Source organism: Aythya fuligula, chromosome 2 (genome assembly GCF_009819795.1).
Source record: "Aythya fuligula isolate bAytFul2 chromosome 2, bAytFul2.pri, whole genome shotgun sequence".
Taxonomy (NCBI): Eukaryota; Metazoa; Chordata; class Aves; order Anseriformes; family Anatidae; genus Aythya; species Aythya fuligula.
Genome location: NC_045560.1, coordinates 57,762,590 through 57,782,233, shown reverse-complemented (window position 1 = coordinate 57,782,233; position 19,644 = coordinate 57,762,590).

Here is a 19,644-nt window from a genome sequence, read left to right as displayed (position 1 = left end):
CAGATTCAGGTGGAGTATGACAGTTCACGAGAACAAATGGTTTTGTGTGATATGCTATATCATTCTGCTTTCTGGTAGCAGCAAATTTCTGTGGCTGCTCTAAGTAACTGATCTCTCTTGCAGCATATTTTTGCTATTTAAGATCTCAAAGATTTCTGTGAATCTGTTAAGGCACTGTGCTACTTAACTACCAAATAAATATTTTAATAATAAATCCATCTTATATAGTTTTTTATTATTATTATTTTCTGTTCTTATCTTTGGTCTTGTAGCAGAAAAAGCACTGTCATCAAGTCTGTTGCACTTCTGTTTTGGTGAGAGCACACTAATCAATGGTAAGCCTGAGCAGCAATTGTTGCTCTTCAGCCTGTTTTTAAAGAATGGATTTTGTCACAATCAAACATTTCAGTTCCTTATCCCCTTAATCTTAGTGGTTCTTGTTTTTTCACATCCTGAGGAATAGAACTAATAATGAAATTATGCAAAGATGCCTGTGAATGTTCTCATATGTCTTTACTAACTGTCTATGATGAAAATTGACACTCACTACTATTTAAACTTATCCTTTATAATCTTTGGCAGAGCATTAATTTTTCAGAGGAGCTAATTCTAAGCCTAACAAGGTTTGTAAACCCAGGGAAAGAACAGTCCAGTTAGTAAAAAAGCAACTGCAACTCTCCCAAGTGCAAGAAGCATAACAAACAGAGGTGAAATATGTTTTCTGTTAGGTTACCTGTGCCTGGCCGGTATCTATACATAAAGCAACAGTACAAGTGCTGGATGAGAGGATTCCTGTTGTCTAAGGAAACTGTTTCAAGTTGGATTCTAAAATATCTGACTTTATCTCTGTTACATCTATTTTCTTTTTTTCTTCTGGTATTCATTGAATGACACGATCATAATGTGGCTTAAAAAGCAGGCCTAGTCACTACCTATAAGAATAGGTGAAAGAATCAGGCCCAGAGATTCACCAGAATTAATGGGCTTGGTGCTGTGATTCACTGAATAATCTTAGTCCTGTTCAAGCAGAGGGAGATTAGAGAGGTTTATGTTCTTCAAAATGGGCTTCACAGCTTTAGGTTCTATCTTCAGTGGTTTTCACCACACCAGGACAGAGAGGAATAATGGAGTTTTTTAGGGGACCAAACATGCAAAACACAAGCACCTTCAAGCAAAGTAGCTTTATAACTTCTATAGGATGAGAAAGAACTGCAACAGTACAGGAAGGGAGAAGACAAATAAGGGGAGGCAAAGGAATGTGTGGTTGACAAGACAGAGAAAGAAAAAACATCAAGGTCCAGTGAAGTGCCATGCTGCTCCTACTAAAGGAAATGGGGGAAGATTTTATCTCTACCCTGACACTGAAAGTACAATTGTAGTTCAGATAAGTATGTGTCAAGATAATACAACGTCGATAACAGTAGTAGTGAAACTACAAGAAATTCTCCGACCACCACTGGCTGCTGTGGGCAGACATCAGCCTTCAGACCCATCAAAACAAGGCTGAGAGGGAGGACAAGCAAACTTCTTATCCACCTTCTGGCTGCAAGAGGTCCGTGCTGACATATTTGTTTGTCCAGATGTTAAAAATCACCACCAATAAGAGTTGAGCACTGCAGGCATTCATCTCTGCTGTTATTCCCATGAGCTGATTACTCCCTGTGTCTAACTCCTTTGCTGCAGTTTCAGGCCAGTGCTGTTCATCTTACTCTCAGGGATGTAGAGAAGAGTTTACACCATAATTCATTCCTCTCTGCAGCCTTGCTAATAAATTGTAGCCAGCACAACAACCTCAACACAGTGTGGGTATGTGGGTCATAGTGCAAGGAATGAAATGGGCCCTGTGTCTGAAAAACACCTCACTCCTTCCCACTGTCCCCCACCTTTGTAGAAAGATATTTTGAATCCCTTGTCTGCTGTTCATTTGATGATTATTGTTTTGTCCAGATAACTGTGTTACAGCTTCCTTTGTTTACGTGCAGCTCTCTTCCAGAAGGGCCCTGAAGATACCTGTCTTGCCACCAGCAGTAAAAAAAAATCTGCCAGGTCAAGCATTTAACTAGAGACCTGTATCGTAAAAGCAGAATGAAGGTGAAAGAAGAGCCAAACGTACTCATGTGTCTCAGCTGATTTCCACTAATTGCTCTGAGAGCCCTTGGGACTACAGCTTTTGTAGAAGTATAGGAAGTCTCATTTTCTGCCATATGTTATAGACTTGTTCCTGCAAGCTGTGGAGAGCTTTTTTTTTGATGAGCGTATTATTTTCAGAAGCCTGGATGAGAAACCAATTTACAAAGACATTGTTGGAGCATTCAACACTCAGCAGGATTCTGTCCTTCTCATGTGTACCACTCGTGTATTTTACTAGATGCTGCCTGGTACTGTGAAGAGCACCTGACAGTGCTCTTTACAACCCTTACTGCATGCTACGTGCCCCAGTCTCAGTCACAGAAGCAGGAACTGCCTCATCTGGTGCCTTAGGTCCAAGCCTGAGCTAAAATCATAGCATGAAGAGCTGGGCTAAAACATATGGAGATAGATGGGTGTCAACAAAATAATAATCACGTCCCCCTGTTACGGTTGCTTCTTTATGCCATTAGCCTCTCCCTTCCTGGGATTTCTGCATCTTGAGGTTGGGAAGAGACAGAGAGAGAAAAGAGGCAGCTTTTTTTTTTTTTTTCCTGTTTGTTTATTTGTTGTTTTGTTTTGTTTTTGTTTTCATTAACAACTGAAATGCATCAGGTCCATGCTAACCAAAAATGCATTCTGCCAAATGTGCTTGACAGATCCCATCTTTTGAATTCTTCTTGCAACCTGTCCCCAAGTTCTTATTTGCATCTCTGTTTTGTCAGGAAGTATGTGGAAAAATTCAGGGTTCCCAAAATTAAGATGACTAGATTTGTGGAAAGGTAATCAACTGTAACAACAGTAATCTTCCTTTAGCTAGATAAGCAGCAAAGAGCAAAGAAAGAGTCCTATTTGTTTTGTTTTGTTTTGTTTTGTTTTGTTTTGTTTTGTTTTGTTTTGTTTTTAATAGCTTAAGGAGAAGGCTAAGAGTATTAAGGAGATTAAGGGTAATCTAGGTCTAGTGAGAAGCAAAATGAGTATTTTGGCTGTTTTCAGTAACATGGAGGTTATAGAATGTGGCAGTGAAAGCAGGGTAATGGGAACAAGTGAAGGAGAACAAATTACCACATGCTGGGTAGGGGTTGCAGCAACACAAATTATTTAATACCCAGCTTGACTGGGATCATAAGAGCTGGCAAATGTAGCTACAATTCCCTCAGTGATGTTTATTTGTGCAGTTATAAAATCAGGCAGCACTGTGTGGTTGGTGAATGGCACATATAGGACCTGTTTAATGAAAAGAAAAATAATGAGGCACGCCATTACCAACTATTAGTATGACCTCAGTGGGATGCAAAGATTCAGAAGAAATGTTGAAGAGAAGATTAAAAGGGGAGAGAGACATAAATGGAAATGGAAGAAATACAATGTGGTTTGTTATACATAGTTCACACAGGAGGAACTTGCCACTGTTCTTTGATTAGACAACTGGTTCTGTAGCTGAGGCACGTACAGTGGCTATCACTCAACTGTACAGTTGCAGTAGCATAACAGGTAATTTTCCATGTAGCCCAGGAGCAGATTAATGCAGTTATTGTACTGTAAGCGAGGATCTGGCAAAAAGGGAGGAAGAATGTGTTCTTTTTGAGGATGCATGGGCTAGAGAACAGTAAATGGGGTTGATAATGGAGTGGGTTTTTGACTGATCCTAATGGACATTTGTATTAGCAATGTTTATACAGAAAATAAGGAAAAACAAAAACAAAAACATTTAACTTTGATGATGGAAGGACGATTGACACAGAGAAGGATCAGAATTTTGTAGTAGAGCTGGTAGCCATAAATGTGTGGTTGGTAGTTTCAGTAAGGATAAGGGTATACTGACCACAATGCAAGGTCATAATTACTCTGTCTGCAGTAGAGATTGTCAGGCATGCTTAAAAAGAAAAAAAAAAATCCATTAAAATTGGAGCAAATGCAGAGAATGGGAATGGAGAGTCTGTTTTATGCAGAAAGCCTAGACCACTCTGGCTTTTTTAGCAGAACAAAAGCTGAAATGGTGTGTAGTTCCTCTCCATGAATACCAGAGAGGTATAAATATAGATTTGCACTTATACAAGGGAGGAGACAGAATGATTAAGGACAATATTTGCAACTGAACAAAATGGTTATATGTTGCCCATGACTTAACTATCAGAGAGGGAAGGTTTTGGAGCAGACTTTCAGTGAGGCTTTTTACAAAGACTTTGATGAACATCTTGAAAAAATGCTATAATGTGGTTATTGTGAACCAAGATTCTCATAGTCCTGTGCCTAGGAGGTGTGAAAGAGCTTCTACTTAACTGTAGATAGGTTTTATTAACTTGTGATTAAAAGGACTTTTAGACTTTTTTTTTGCCCTTCATAAACTTTCTGGTGAGGAAGGTGAATTGGCAAGTGAGATGGTTGTAATAATCACTGAGGTCCTGAGTGATATTTCCTTCAGCAAGCTTTTGAAGTCTAATGGACATTAACAGTTCTGCACATTTGTTGTTTATGTGGGGATGGAGAGCAGGCACCTAAACCTGCTTAAAATTCTGCCAGGGGACTGACAGGCCAAATCCCTGGGCTGACAGATAAGAGAGAGTAAAGTTAGGAAAGGAAACTTCTAGGCAGTTTTCCATTTTGTGACTTGAAGGGCTATTTCAGTCTGAAGTGAATTCCCCATTCAAGTGGTTTCCTGATGTGTTTATATTTCTGTACCTCTCTCCTGGTATTTAACTGTACAAATATTTCTGTCATCCAGCACTGGACTTCCAGGTCTAACAGTGAATGAAAAGACAGCTGAAATATGAAAGTGGTGCCCTCCTGGGTGTGATCTAAAAGAGGCTATTAATACTGCCTTATTTAGATTGTACAGATTAGGAAGATATGGGAGCATGCTCTCCTTTTTCCCTCAAATATTCTTGTTTTGAACTGCATTTTGGCTCACGGAATAAAGGAATGACTTGGTTATTGTATAGTCTCTCCATCGCTGTTGGGCTGGGTGCAATTCTCGATAAGGTTGAATACCACCAATGTAGATATTTCTGCAGCTAGGAAGGGATGATGTAGGTGCCAAGCAGAAGTAATACAGTACAGAACTTCATAAGCTTGAATAATGTGAGTAGTAATTGCTAGCACCTTAGAAAATCTAATTTCTGCTGGCACAGTTGCATTGACTGGTTTAGATTTCCTTAACTAACAAACCAGATTAACACTTCTTTGCACGTGTTTTGCAATTTGGTTGCAACATCACTTCAGAATTAAGCAGATCACTTCTGCATATTTCTGGTGTAATGCTAACCATCAAGTAGTACAATATTGTTGTATCCATGCTTAAACAGGGCATGCTTTGCAGGCTTTTTCATATGTCTTATTTGATTCCAAGGACTAAGGGGGAGGAAATGGTTGCAAAACTATTGATCATTGTTTACTATTTTAAGAAAAGGACAGCATGAGAGAAACAAAATGAAGATAATGGGCTTCAGTTAAGCTGACTTTGATAAACTTGGGGAATTTGTAAGTAGATTCTCTTGGGAAAGTAGTTTAAGGATAAAGGAGTGCAGGAGAGATGGCAATTACTGAAAGGAGCTGTATTTAAGGCAAAACATCCAATTATTGTGCTATGAAGGAGAAAGGAATCAGTGTAAGAAGCAGGAATAGCTGCAACAGAAGCTCTTTAAAGTCTCAGATATTAAAACTGGAATTATTTACAAATCAGGATAAAGCTGACTAGAAGAAAGGTAGACCAAGGGTTTGTGGTTGAGTCCAGGATGATTAAATGACAAAATGACTTACTGAGGGTGATAAAAATTAATGTGAAAAGATTCTATGAGCACTTACAAGAGAAAAAAAAAAAAAAAAAGTTCAAGCCTATTCCTTAATAGGGGAGGATTGGAAATAATAAACCACGATGAGGATAAGATATTCAATGACGTCTTTTCTTCAGGCATGACATAGAGGTAAATCATTAACAAATGCCGAAAGCAACTAGGTTGTTTACAAGAGCATGGATGCATGAGTCTGAGTAGGGAAAGAAAAGGTTAGAAAATATTTAATGTGTTACGTATATTAGTTACAGTGGAATTTACTCTGGAATATCTAAGAAATTTAAGACATATCTGAACAGTTGGCACTTGTTGGTAATAGGAAAGGAGAAAGTTCTCTAGGAAAGAAACAAAACCACAGAAGCCATCCTTAAAAAGAAGAAAAAGAAGGTTCAGGGAGCTAACAAGCAGTCAAGTCTATCTCCGTTAGCCCAAAAGATATACAAGACTAAATTATTAAAGAACCAATTTATAAGTACCTAGAGAATAATAAGGTAATAAAAACAGCTAGAGTAGATTTGTCAAGAATAAATCACGTCAAACTAACCTCATTTCCTTCTTTGACAGGATAATTGTTCTCATGGATAAGAGAGCAGCAGCAGATAAGTCTTGACTCTAATAAGGCTTTTGGCATGGTGCTGCCTTGCATTCTCTTAAGGAAACAAGAGAAATGTGTGCCTACCCAGAGTCACGATACAGTGAGCACACACACTTGCATGGTTGGATGTTAAACTGGGAAGGAATTAAAAGCAGGGGTTTGCAGAAATCCTATTTCTACTCGGTATTTTAATTAAGAATTCAAATAATGAAACACACAAGTTTCCAGCAAGCTAGGAGGGATTACAAGCTCCTTGTGATACAGGATCAGAAGTCAGAGCTATATTAATAATTAGCACAAAAGACCCAAAACCAACAAGGGAAATCTAATAAAGTCAAATTCAAAGTCGAATTCCCTTGGGAAAGGGAAATTACAGAATCAGTTATAAAAGAGGGGATAAATAGATGTGATGGCTCTAATGGTGCATGAATGAAATTGTCATAATATGATACCGTTACAAAAATAAACAAAGCTCTTGCTGTGCAGTGCTGACAGAAGTGTTGTAGGTAACATATGCAAGGTAATTATTCTTCCCTGCTTGGCCCTGGGAAGCTGACATTGGCTCTGAACACATTTTGGGACACCACATTTTCTGAAGTGTTGCCAAACTGCAAGGTGTACAGAGGAAGGTGATCAAAAACATAGGAGGCAAAGAGAATACGACCAGAAGCCAATATCCAAAGACATTACTTGTGAGTAAAGATTGAAATAAATGGTTATGCTTGGTTTAGGAAAAAGAAAACTAAAGGTAAGATGTACTAATAATCCCGTATGCAAAGACCTGTTAAAGAGAAAGGTGGTAATTTACTCTCAAAGAGATTTGCAAACAGATTATGACAAACTCAATGAATTTGTGTTGTACATATTTTGGGACTTACTATTAGGAAGTATCTGTGGTGCAGTGCCTAAATATGCTAGATAGAGGAGGGCTGTTTATGGCAGGGTTTTAAGATCAAGCTAGACAAATTATTAGACATGTCCTAAGTCTAATAGCCCTATCTTTCACATAGGAGGAAGGTCAATGTGATCCCAGGAGGTCTGTAGCATGCTTTCATTACCATTATTCTATTAAATTAAGACCAGGAACACAGCAGGGTTCACTGTTATTATCTTTGCAGATAATTTTCAGTTCCAAGTTTCAAATATACAAGGGTATTATAAGGCCTCTTTTGTTTTATATGGATGTTAGACAATCACAAGTAAGAAAGGAATGTGATTAAATTTAACTGATTTAAATTTGGGGCCAGTTAAAGAATAATGATATGTGGAGGAGAAGATATAATTAAGGAACTGTAGGAGGTCTGTGAAGAATTAACTATGGTGTATATAATGAAATCCCAATAATTTCCACAGGCAGAGCTGGTAGCCTGGCTGGTAGAAATCAGCCTGAATGAGCAGACCCTGAAAGAATAGTGTTTGATATTGTGGAAGACAAAATGGAGGATAAGACCAAAATTTTACGGTGAAAGACCAACCATACAAGAAACTGAAAGGGAAGGAGGGCAGGCTGTAGGAGTCATGAAGATCTCAAGAACCAGAAGCAATAGCAGAGAAATGTTTAATTCCCATATCCACTCTGTATAATGTTAGCCAGGGCAGAGACAGTAAAGGCTTCCAAAGTTATAATTTACTCATTTGCGTTATTCAATGATGTGGTCTAGTGCAGTGGCCACTGGAGAGCTAGGATCTTAATCTTCTTGGGAAGCTGGGACTGTAAAGGATAAATATTAATCATAGAATCACAGAATGGTTTGGGTTGGGAGGGACCTTAAAGCTCATCTAGTTCCAACCCCCCTGCCACGGGCAGGGATGCCACCCACTAGACCAGGTTGCCCAAAAACCCATCCAACCTGGCCTTGAACACTTCCACGGATGGGGCATCCACAGCTTCTCTGGGCAGCCTGTTCCAATGCCTCATAGTGAATTTCTTCCTAACATCTAATCTAAATCTTCTCTCTTAAATCTTCTCTGTATTTGTGCTTGGGATTGTCCTGGCCCAGATGTGGCAGCTCTCCTGTAGGGACAGGAGCCTTATGATGTCCTCATCAAACAAGAGTCATGGGGCTGAGCCTGGGCTCCATGCCTCCTTTTGTGTGGGGAAGGCAGGTGGAGACCCCCAACACAAGAAGGGGGTTGGGGTCGGGGGGCAAATGGAGCTGTCCCATGGGGCAAAAGGTTTCCCGTTTCCAATTAATAACCAACATATTGTCCCTGTTGCATCCTCAATCTGGATGTCTGATAGGAAAAGACCTTACATGGTTACCACTCTTTAGCAGAAACCCCAGCATATACTGTGTAAGACTGTGATATGCCATTTAGAAAAGGCACAGAGTAGGAGGGAAAGAAGAAACTGTACTGAGGAAAGTGTGTCTCCTGAGAAAGCTTCAGATGCAAAGAGAATTAAGTTTGAATGAGTTCTGGCTTTTATACCACGTTAATCTCCTGGCTATTAAACTGGAATCATTATCCTCAAACACCAATGACTGCAAATGCTGTTCTTAACCGTTGGAGCACATGTATGGGTGTACACACTCATTCACCTGAACCTCAGAGGAACTGCAACGTAGTGGACAAGTAGGATTGGGTGAGGGAGATAACAGACATTAGCAGATAAAATACTTAAATTCTTTGTTCTTAAGTGTATTCCTGTTATTGAGAAAGAACAAAAAAAATAGGGATTTTTCTGCATTTCACTGAGGCCTGAAGAACGCCTGAAATGATTTGTAGTATGAACTGATTTGTAGTATGTCTACTCTCTGGTTTACAGTCATTCCGGAAACCTGTTTTTTTTTGTCTGGCTGGGGATGAAATAGTGCTGGACCAGGAGACATGGTGACTTATAAGTCTTATATGTGTCCACTTGACTTTTGAAATAAGCCGCAAGGTCAGCAACTTTGCTTTCTAATGCCTGAGGCTTTGAAGCAATCTTTTATCTCGTACCTATTAGGAGTTTAACAAGGGGGCAAGGTTGGGTGGTGTTGCTTAGAGGAAATAACAGCAAAACTTTGCCCCTGTCAAGAAAGAAGACATGGTGTCTTAAGTAGTTGAAGACTAGGTTAGCTCTTTTGCTACTTATGCCTCAGAAGATATCACTGACCATCAACAATAAAATAGATAAGGCCTAATGTATGCAGGGCATTTTTTAACTCTAGGAAGTGAAGGATTTCTGCATGGTATTCAACTTAGTGTATTAGAGATAAGCCTTTCCCTGTTAATAAGTAAGAGAAAATTAAGTAAAAGGCTTCATAATCTGTGACTTCAAGCACCCCAGCAGAGAAGAGTTAACATGCAATGATGCAATGTCTATTTTCTGTATCAAGAACGTTTGTTATTCCACTTCTTGACAGTGTGGCAGCCTATGCTGTAACTAGTTAAGCTCACATTTTCTCAGAGAAGGTAGAGATTTTAGTCAATACCCAGTATTGTATTGTTGAGAGAACATGATCTCTTATCCTCCCCATATCAGGAGCTATTGCACTGAACAGATGTTACCCTAAGTACTCTCTTAAACAGTTTAAATGTCCCTATTTATCTAAAAATAAAGTGAGCATCTTTTGCTCAATTTGTAATGAAAAGGATGCTGTCAAATTGCAAACCCAGAAAAACTTATTCTGGTATCTAAGAACTGAGTGTGATTTGTGTTTTTCTCGCTTAATAGTCATCACCAGTGATAAATCTTGCCTTTAACTTGTAGAGTCTTTTCGGATGGGATTTAAACAATTCTCATGATGAAAAGCAAAGCAAGTCAGAATCTGGTTTGTGCTTTTGTAGCTGTATAACATTCATAGAGCTCATGCAAGTAAGATTTGAACAACAGGTATTTTTATCTTGAAGTCAGCATAGATTATTCTGAATATATGCATGTATAAGACCAGATGAATATCAAAGTAATGCCTTATAGCTGCTTTACTGATTTCACTGACAGTAAAAGTATTGTGAGAAAAAATTGGGAAGACTCAGAAGTTTTAGTGTATTTTGATGTAGTAATATATTTTTCTTTACTACTTTATTCTCTATGTTTTCTCAATTCATCTCTGAGATTTGGATTTCTATGGCTGAAGACGACCTTTGTGCATCAGTCTTTCTAAGCAACGCAAACCAAAGAGCATCGCACAGCAATTTCTGCATCTAGCTGAGAATTTAACTTTAATTAAGGTGTATGTTAGAAAGACATCCTGGCTTGCTTTTCTCTCTGTTATAAATTGATCTCCTCTGTCTTTACCCATTTTTATTCTTTTTTAGTGCTTCAGTATAACAACAGAAATATCTTTTATTGAAATGCATATATATTATTCCTCTTCTAAATAAAAGATGCATTAACTTTATGATAGTTAGGATGTACATTTTACACATCTTAATGGCATTAATTAATTCCACACTTCAGCCAGACAGCAGTCCCAACAGAGAGCCACATGGATGCTACCATCTCATCCAGGGTCAAAGCTCAATGGCATTAGTTTAACACGAAATGCAGCTTGTTTTGCTGTGGCCTGGTCTTTCATTAAACATACAGATAAAAAGACCATAGATGTTTTGTACTTGTGACACTTTCAGAATGTGCAGTATCAAGTAAAATAGGGAAAATGGACATTCCTCAAACAATCTGAATTTTTAGTGAAAAGATTAAAATTAATTGTAATCCTTCCTTTATTAAATATGTCATGTTTAGAAGAAACATTATTTCTTAACAATACCAAACAGCTCTCAGTGCTTCCTAAGCAGAGTTCACTGGCTGCTAAAGCAGGCTACAGTTAATACCATTCCCAAATTTTTCTTTGTGTTCAGTGGAGATTCACTCCTGTGCTATTTCGGTTCTACTGGCAACATCAGTGATGTGGTATTTTATGCCCGCTGCCTCCTGGCTTGTCAATGTTGTTTTTTTTTTTTTTTTACTCTTGGTATCTGTGTTGAGTTTGCACTGCTTAAATGACCTGTCTTTGTTCTTTTTTCTCTGCCTGAAAAATGGAATGCTTCCCTCTTTTTCAGTTGATCAAGCCTTAGAAACCAGCTGCCTCAGGTATTTTGAGTCTCTCTTGAATTTAACCTTGTTTGTCAGGATTCTTGCCAAGTGCTTCAGGATGCAAAAGAATCATAGGCACATCATCTGGGAATAGATTTTATGTTCAACGCCAAACTGAATTGACTCACTAGTTATATAGGGTACTAGGGAATATGCATATTCACTACATCTTCTTTCAAGCCAAGAGTTCATGTAAGTACAGGAGGAGAAAAACTTAAGATTTATAGATTAACAGAATTGTCAGATATATTCCACTTGCCAGACTTTATTTATTTATTTATTTACATCCAGTACTCAAGTGCATGTTTTCTAATACCTAACGTTTTTACTGTCACCATACTGAATGGCAGTATCGTGTTCACACTATCTGATCACAGCATGTTTTGTAGTTCAGCGTGCTTTTGTTCTGAGCATTTTCTAACGTAAAGATGAGTGAAGATCTGAGTACGTAAAGACCTGAGTTTGGTTGCAAATCTTGCCAAAGCTCAATTGTATCACTTAGACACAGTCCATAATAGCATTAGTCAGAAGTCATGCAATTTCCCAGGGGTCCTTGAGAAACACTTTGTCACAAGGAAGTAAAATGCCCTTTTTTTTCTGAGATTACTGCCGTTCAGTTGTATGGTGTTACTTTTATACAAAACAACATAAAATCTGCTGGACAGATGTCTTAACATAGAGCAATTCTTTTTTTTTTTTTTCTCCCCAAATATACCTATCCAGTAATCCTCATTTTTCTTAAATTTCACATACTCATATCCTTGCACCAGTATTTGCTGTAGCATTCGAACTTTTCAGCCACATCCATTTTCTTACCATGAATACTAAGTCTTTACCTTAATGAAGGTGATGGTTGGTGTTTGGATACCATGGGAGAACTAGAACATCAAGAGAGTTATTGGGAGTATCCTAAGCAGCAATGTGTGATGAAGGACCTATTTTACATTTTGCACAGCAGTGTTCACAGGGGACATCTCTGAATCAGCACCTACTTTGATGACATGCTGGAAGTCTCTCTTTATCTTGCAAGGGATGAAGGTTTCCCAACAGTCCCCAGTGCCCTGACAGTATCCATCTGATTTCACAGCCCAGGGAATGTTGCATCCAGTTGGGTGCAGTGAATGGTTTCTGATGCGTGCAGCTTACCGACACAGAAGAATCTGTGGGCACAAAAATCAGTTTCTCTTGCCATTTCTAAAAGTAGAGCTGCTGAGAAAAGCCTAGTTCAGTGGCTTTGTTTTTCAGGACTGTTAAAAGTGCAAGATTATTTTTACTTACAAAATTCCTTTCTGTCACCTCTGATACAACATTCCTCTTCCAAACAGCTGAGCTATTTTTGCTGGAACTTTCAACAAAAATAAGCATTTTTGGCAGACACCAGGAAAAAAAAAAAAAAAGTACAGAAAAAGTACACCCTAAAAAGAGAAAAACTGTGGCCTACTGAAGACACTAGGGAATTCTTGCATAATCTGATTTAAAGCAGCCACTGTGACTCCCATTCCAATTACTGTTCTTCTTCTACAAATCAAGGATAACCAATGTAGAATTAAACCACATGGGAAGCAGAATAAATCACAGTCATCAGGCTGCAGAGTGCTTCATTAAGTCAGGTAAGCTATCAGCTTTCCATGCAGAAAAACAAACAAACCAAAAAAAAAAAACCAAAAAAAAAAAAACAAAAAAACCCAAAAACAAAACAAAACAAAGCAAAAAAACAGCCCTGAGGGGACAATATAGTATCAGCGTAATAAATTTGGTGGCTGACAGGATAGAGACAGGTACAGGCTTTGGTTGTGAGATCTTGCTGCTCAGCAGGGCGAACACTCCTCATAGCTGTGTCAGATCTTGCCTTCCTAAGAATATAGGGCATGGAAGGGTCATGAAGCTGAAGAGCCAGCAGGTGGCTTGCAGAGTGAAGGAAAGGTTGGAAGAGGATAAACAGTCCCATAAAGTGTAGATGGTGATTATGGACTAAACAGCAAGTAGACTGAGAATGTGAAGGGGAAAAAAAAAAAGAAAAACCCAAAAAGGAAGGAAGGAAGGAAGGAAGGTAGGTCAAGGAAGTCTTCCAGGACTTTACCAGATTCCACGACTATTTCCTAGAATAGAAGATCAGATCTGCCTACATGATGATTCGATCCAGCATTTTGATGATGCCACCATTTTCATCCAACAATTAAAATGAATCCATCTACACACTTGACCTATGTCAATCAACTGTCAGAAGACAGCTTTCAGCAAACCCCAATTCAAAGCAGTCAAGCACCAATAGTTCAGAAATTCCTAGTCCCCTACTAATTCTGTGGGTTTTCCAGATCTCTCTATGAATATTTATAGTCTTTTCTATCTCTGTTGTTGAATATAAACAGATGGAGGGTTTAAAAAAATAAAAAGAAAATGTGTGGTTTCTAGGTATTGGTAAATGCCTGGATAGACTGACCTCAAGAGATTATAGAAGTAAGCTCTTAAGAAGCTTATCTAATCTCATCTACTATTGAACCTTTATTTTTTAGAATTAGCACCAGTCTATTTTTTTTTCCTGAAATTGTTTGCTTTTTAAGTGGGCTGTCTTTGTGATACAACGGTGGGTGTAGCTGTGTGTGTATCCTGATGATACACCTACACAACAGGAAACATGTAATGCTTGTGATAGCATTTGTCTGATAACAAAATGTTTGATCACTTGGAGGAAAAAGTGGGGATGGGGCTCTGAGCTTTGATGTACTTTGCTCCTTGTCACAGTGTAGGAATCAACATAATCTTTGGTACAATACCAAACTTTCTGACACAATAGCTTTGCAGTTTTGAAACACCAGATCAAAACCTATGTGGATTTATTCAAGGCCTGAAAGTTTTAAATGGAGTACATCAAGGGCAGGAATTTTGACTTAAATATCCCCAGATGCCCAACTGGTATAAATTAGCACTGTCAAATTCCAGGCTAAGCCTGTAAGTCAGGGGAAAAGGTCCCGGTGTGGAAAAGAACTTCTCACAGGAATATGTGCTGGTAGTCTGGGAGTTTCTGTGGTCCCACAGAGCTTTCAAGAAGGAAGGGATTATGTGGGTTTACAAGAGGTAAGGAGGTGCCCTTCAGCCAGTGCAATGTGAACTTGAGCTCTCTTTGAATTTTCTTATCCTGGAAGTTTCCCTTAAAACTGAGGAAAGCCTTTGTACAATTCAAACAAACGGTGGTTATGTAACTCAAATAAAAGATGTGAAGGTTGCCTTGTGTGAAGCTGAGACAAAAGTGTCAGTGCATACTTTTCAGAAAGTGCATATAATGAACTTTGAGGTTCCTCTGTGCAGGCATGCATAAAGGCTTTCATCTCTATCAACAGATGTACACTTCTTTCTGCAAGAAAGTTAAAGAGAAAAATCCCATTGATAAAAGTCCTTTTGGTGTTTTAGTGTGTCTTGCAACCATTTCCACATGACAAAACTGAAAAGGTCATACCCCATTTGGACAACTCTGCTTTGTTTCCAGTGCTGTTAGCAAACCATGACTGAAGATTTTTTTTCTAATGTTTCCAATTACTCACCTCCAACGTTATGGATCTAGTTTTAATTCTGCACAATTTCCCTTGACTAAAGCAACTGAAACTGGTAAAAATTGCAAATAAATTAATAAAAAAGCAAATCCTGCTGCTCTCATTTAATTGTCAGTGATGCCTGCTAGCAATAATTTTGTCAGTCTTTAATGGTAGTCTCCACAGAAGCCCCAAAACTGAAGACATCTATAGATTCTACCATGGCAGAGCCTTTAAAAATTGCATTTGAAGTGAACTAAATAATATTGTCCCCAGCAAAGCTGTATGATACTAAGGTAGTCACAACTGCATCAGACAACAGAATCTAAGAGAAAGTAAAAAGTCACCTAGAATTTAGTTCAGAGAAGGAAGAAAACACTCCTATGAACAGATTATTCAGTATTTGTTTTTAGGTAGATTCTCAAACCCCATTGTAGCCAGTGATGGAAATCTGAACTCTATAACCACTTTTCTAAAACAGCTTAAGAAGGTTTATGAAGTGTTAAGGAAAAGTTTCCATAAATGAGTAAAAATGACATTTTGAAAACAGTGAGAGTCAGATGGTAACCACTGCTAGGAAACTGTCTGAATTTGTGTATGTGTGCGTACTTTGAAGAATTGGGTTCTAAGTGATCTGGTTATTTAAAATCCCATTTTAGAAGAGACCTGCCTACTTAAAAGTCTATTCCTCTGAACTTCCACAAAAGGAGTCACATTATGCTATACAGTGTTTTTGATGTCCATAAGTCTAAGAGGAAATATATAAACAAATATAGATTTTACTATAGTTTTAACTTGTGGATTTTAATTATCAGCTAGTGAGTAGAACTCAGCTTTCATAATATGCACAAGCGATTAACGCTCTTATCACCAGCTTGGCAGCAAAACCCACTGCAGTAAGACTTTTGGGGACAGACTAGCTTAGGCTTCTAGATGAGCCACAAACTCGCCTCCCCATACTTAAAACCTTTGAGGAGCAAATGGATAGATACCCAGGAAAACAAAAACAAAAAACTGAGAATAGTAACTGCAGTGGGACAGAAGAACCTACTTGTGCATAAAGGCTTGCCTATGAAAACAAGGATAATGGTCTAAACTGCCAATTTATACTCATTCCAGCCTTGCTTGTGCAAATGTTGCATACTTATATTACACCAGGAACAGTTTCTCTGAGCTTCTGTGGCACTACTTTAAAAAGCTAAGGATATATGCATGGCTTTGCAGACCCACATAGAGAAATTCACTCCAGCAGAGCAGGCAGATGTGCCATTAGTCATGCTTTAAAGACTTAAGTGGGACATAAATGATGCATATTTTCTTACACAGGTTGTGTACACAGAAATACATTCCAATAGCATTGTTAATGCTATTTGAAGTATTTTTAGAAATGCTTTGCATTCAGTGGTTAGTAAAAAAAAAAATATCTGTGCTTCAATTGACATCTTAAAGGAATATTTAGAAACTTTACTACCGTTTTCCCTGAGGCCCTTCCCACGATAGCTGTAATACTGAGACATAGCAGGTTAATTAGTGAATATTTGTAAAAGACTTTGAAGATGAAAAGCTTTTTTTCCCCCCTTTTTTCTTTCTCTCTCTCTTTTTTTTTTTTTTTCTTTATGCTGAACATGCTGGCGGTTATGAAGGTAGGTTTTCTTATATCTTTGTTTTGCATGCTGCACTGAAGTGGTTTGCTATGAGTCCAGTTTATTGTCAGATTTTCAGAGGCAGTTTTACCAGCTCCACTTTGTGAGTGTACCGTCTGCCTTTTGTTATGCTAATGTCTCTCTCATGGGTTTACACTACCAAGGGTGCCAGGTGATGCAGGAGGAAGCCAGGCTCAAGTGCAAAGTTACACACCACCAGCAAACACCACTGTGGACCAAACTGCAACACCACCCTGTTTGTAACATTAACGCCCATCAGAGTTTCCCCTTGAATTCACAAAACATGACCTTGCAACCTAGGAAGTGAAGCTTGTTGAACAAGATCTGTGTGAATAACTCTTGTTGAAAATTTCAACCCACACTGATGTTCCTTCTAGACAACCTGCTCTAGGTGGCCCTTCTTGAGTGGGGGGCTGGAAGAGATATCCTCCAGAGGTTCCATCCAACCTCAACCATTCTGTGATTCTGTTCTGCTTAGCATAATACTGTCTGTTGTGAGATAGAAAAGATGTGACAACAGTTTTGCCATTGGCAAGTTAGACAAAAACCTTCCTTCCATATAACTCCATACAAAATAACTATATTTAGGGTAAAGAACCAAGTACTAAACAACATGCATTACAGTGTCTTCTGTTCATTTGAAGACAAGGGCTCAGCAATAACAGCAGGAATCAAGTCTAATTCTCAGAACTTTCTGCTGTTTTAATCAAGATACTAGCCTTTCCCTTCATTACACTCACCAGGCCCTTCTGTATCAACCATGTAAGCTTGCACAGGACCTGAAGCATGTAACAAGGCAAACAGCAGTCTTCATCACACAAAATGGATTATATTTTTATATTTAATAAAGTAGCTAATACTATTCTGCCAGCAATCTAGATAAGCATAATTTATTAAACTTTCACTATGTGAGGCCACATTGTTGTGTTGGAAAACTTTATACCTAATAGAAGTAGGTTTGTGAAACAGGTTGTATAGGTACAAATATGTTTGGGGGCATTTACACATTTGAATATGTTTATAGCTAAGACTAGAGTTTTCCTTGAGAAGATGCAAATAGAAATTATTAGACTTCATCTTAGTCACTGCCAGTTCCGTGGCTGGTTGTTGCTTCATTTGCCAGCCCTGGTTCTGCATATGCTGAAATGAGTCTTCCCTATAAAAAGCAGCTATGACAGAAAAAGATCATTAAGAAAAGCATCAGTGTTGCTAAGAACCTTTGTGTTGAGATGGAACAATGCACAGAATAAAAATTTCTAAAGATATATACTTCCTCTCAATGAAAAACAACACATTTCCCCAGTGAAGACTGAATTCACAGCTGAGCAGCCTTTTTAGCCCAACCTGTATTAAAATACTAATTGTATAGTAATATGATGTTGAAGTGAAATGGTATAATTCTATCTTTTTATTGAAATTATATTATACATTATCACTGCAAGTTTATTGAACACTGATTTCTCACCATCTGTGGGAAAGTAGTCACTGTCTATATATTTATGTTTTCAATAAAAAAAGAATGTCCCTATTATACGTCTCAAGGTAAATATTGTAGTTAACTTAATAGAGGATAAGCCATAAGGTCATAAACTGATGTAAAGCACCATTGGCTCAGTGGATTTAAGTCAGCAGGGCTCCAATTGGATCCCATTGTTTTATACTACCTGGAGAGCTGAAGCAGCCACAGCAATAGGGAATAATTTTTCTGCTTGGTGAATGAGAGTAAATCACCAAAAGCGTTTCAAGTATGGCTGGAGCCAGGCTTGCCCTATAGTTTCCATCAGTATTGTTAAAATTCTGTCTGTGTCATCAGATCAAAGGTCAGTTTGGCAAAATGTCATTCTTCTTCCAGTGGCTAAAACGTAGTGTTAAAGGAATGTGTGAAAAGGAGGACATGTATCCTCCTGGGATGATGCAGTTTGCAATAAACCTAGTTACTGATTTCCTGGTAGCAGCTGGGTAATATTTTGGTGCTTCTTTGTGTGAGAAAGCATAAATTCATGTTGTGGTCATTAGAGTAGTTTGGAATAGATGTTAACAATTAATAGCAGTCTTTCCACCCAAGAAAATTTTCTGGGTAAACATTTTGAATGATAACTTCAATACTCAGTAACCCAGCATTCAGGATGAAGTGTCATATATGAATGCTTTAAACACTCTTTGAGGTAATATCTTCTCTATGTAAGCAGCTTATAGGCTTGCAAAATAGTTAATTGCATCCTTCAAGAGACTATATATGTGCCTAATGCCCTTTTCTACCTGCTGAACAAACCTCTTTGCAAGAAGTTGGGTAGACCTGTGTGGTGCCAGGAGTTGGACTTATGATCCTTATGGGTCCCTTCTAACTTGGGATATTCTATGATTCTAAGTTAGACCCGAAGACCACATATTCAGCATCTCTTTGCAAAAGTCACACTCAGTAAAGTGGTTTGTTTTCCAAGCAAAGTCTGATAGATTTCCATTCTCCTCTGATGAAGAAACAAGTCCAAAAAATAAATAAAAAAATCTGAAGAGTACTCAAACAGTGACCAAATTCTGATAGAAAATTTGAAAGAAAAAAAAAAACACCCCACTTTTCTTTAAAACACCAGTTTCTCCCTCCCCACCAAGTCTGTTAAAGAGCTTCTGACTTGTCTTCTCTCATCCTTCCTCCAAGTTCTCTCTCCCTCCTTAAGAAGGATGCTCTTCTTCCATCCTGACAACTCTTATGCAGCTACACGAAAACCTATTTTCTCCCTCCCTATTAGACGAACCCACACCAGCCTGGTTTGCATTTCTTTATCTCATTTTCCTGTTGTACTATACATTTTCCTACCTTCTAGGGTTGTTGTGAACCTAAATTTTTGTTGCCTACTGTGAAGCAGCCAGTGTCACCATGGAGGTCTCTGCAGGATTACTTTGGGTTGTCTGAATGTGCCAC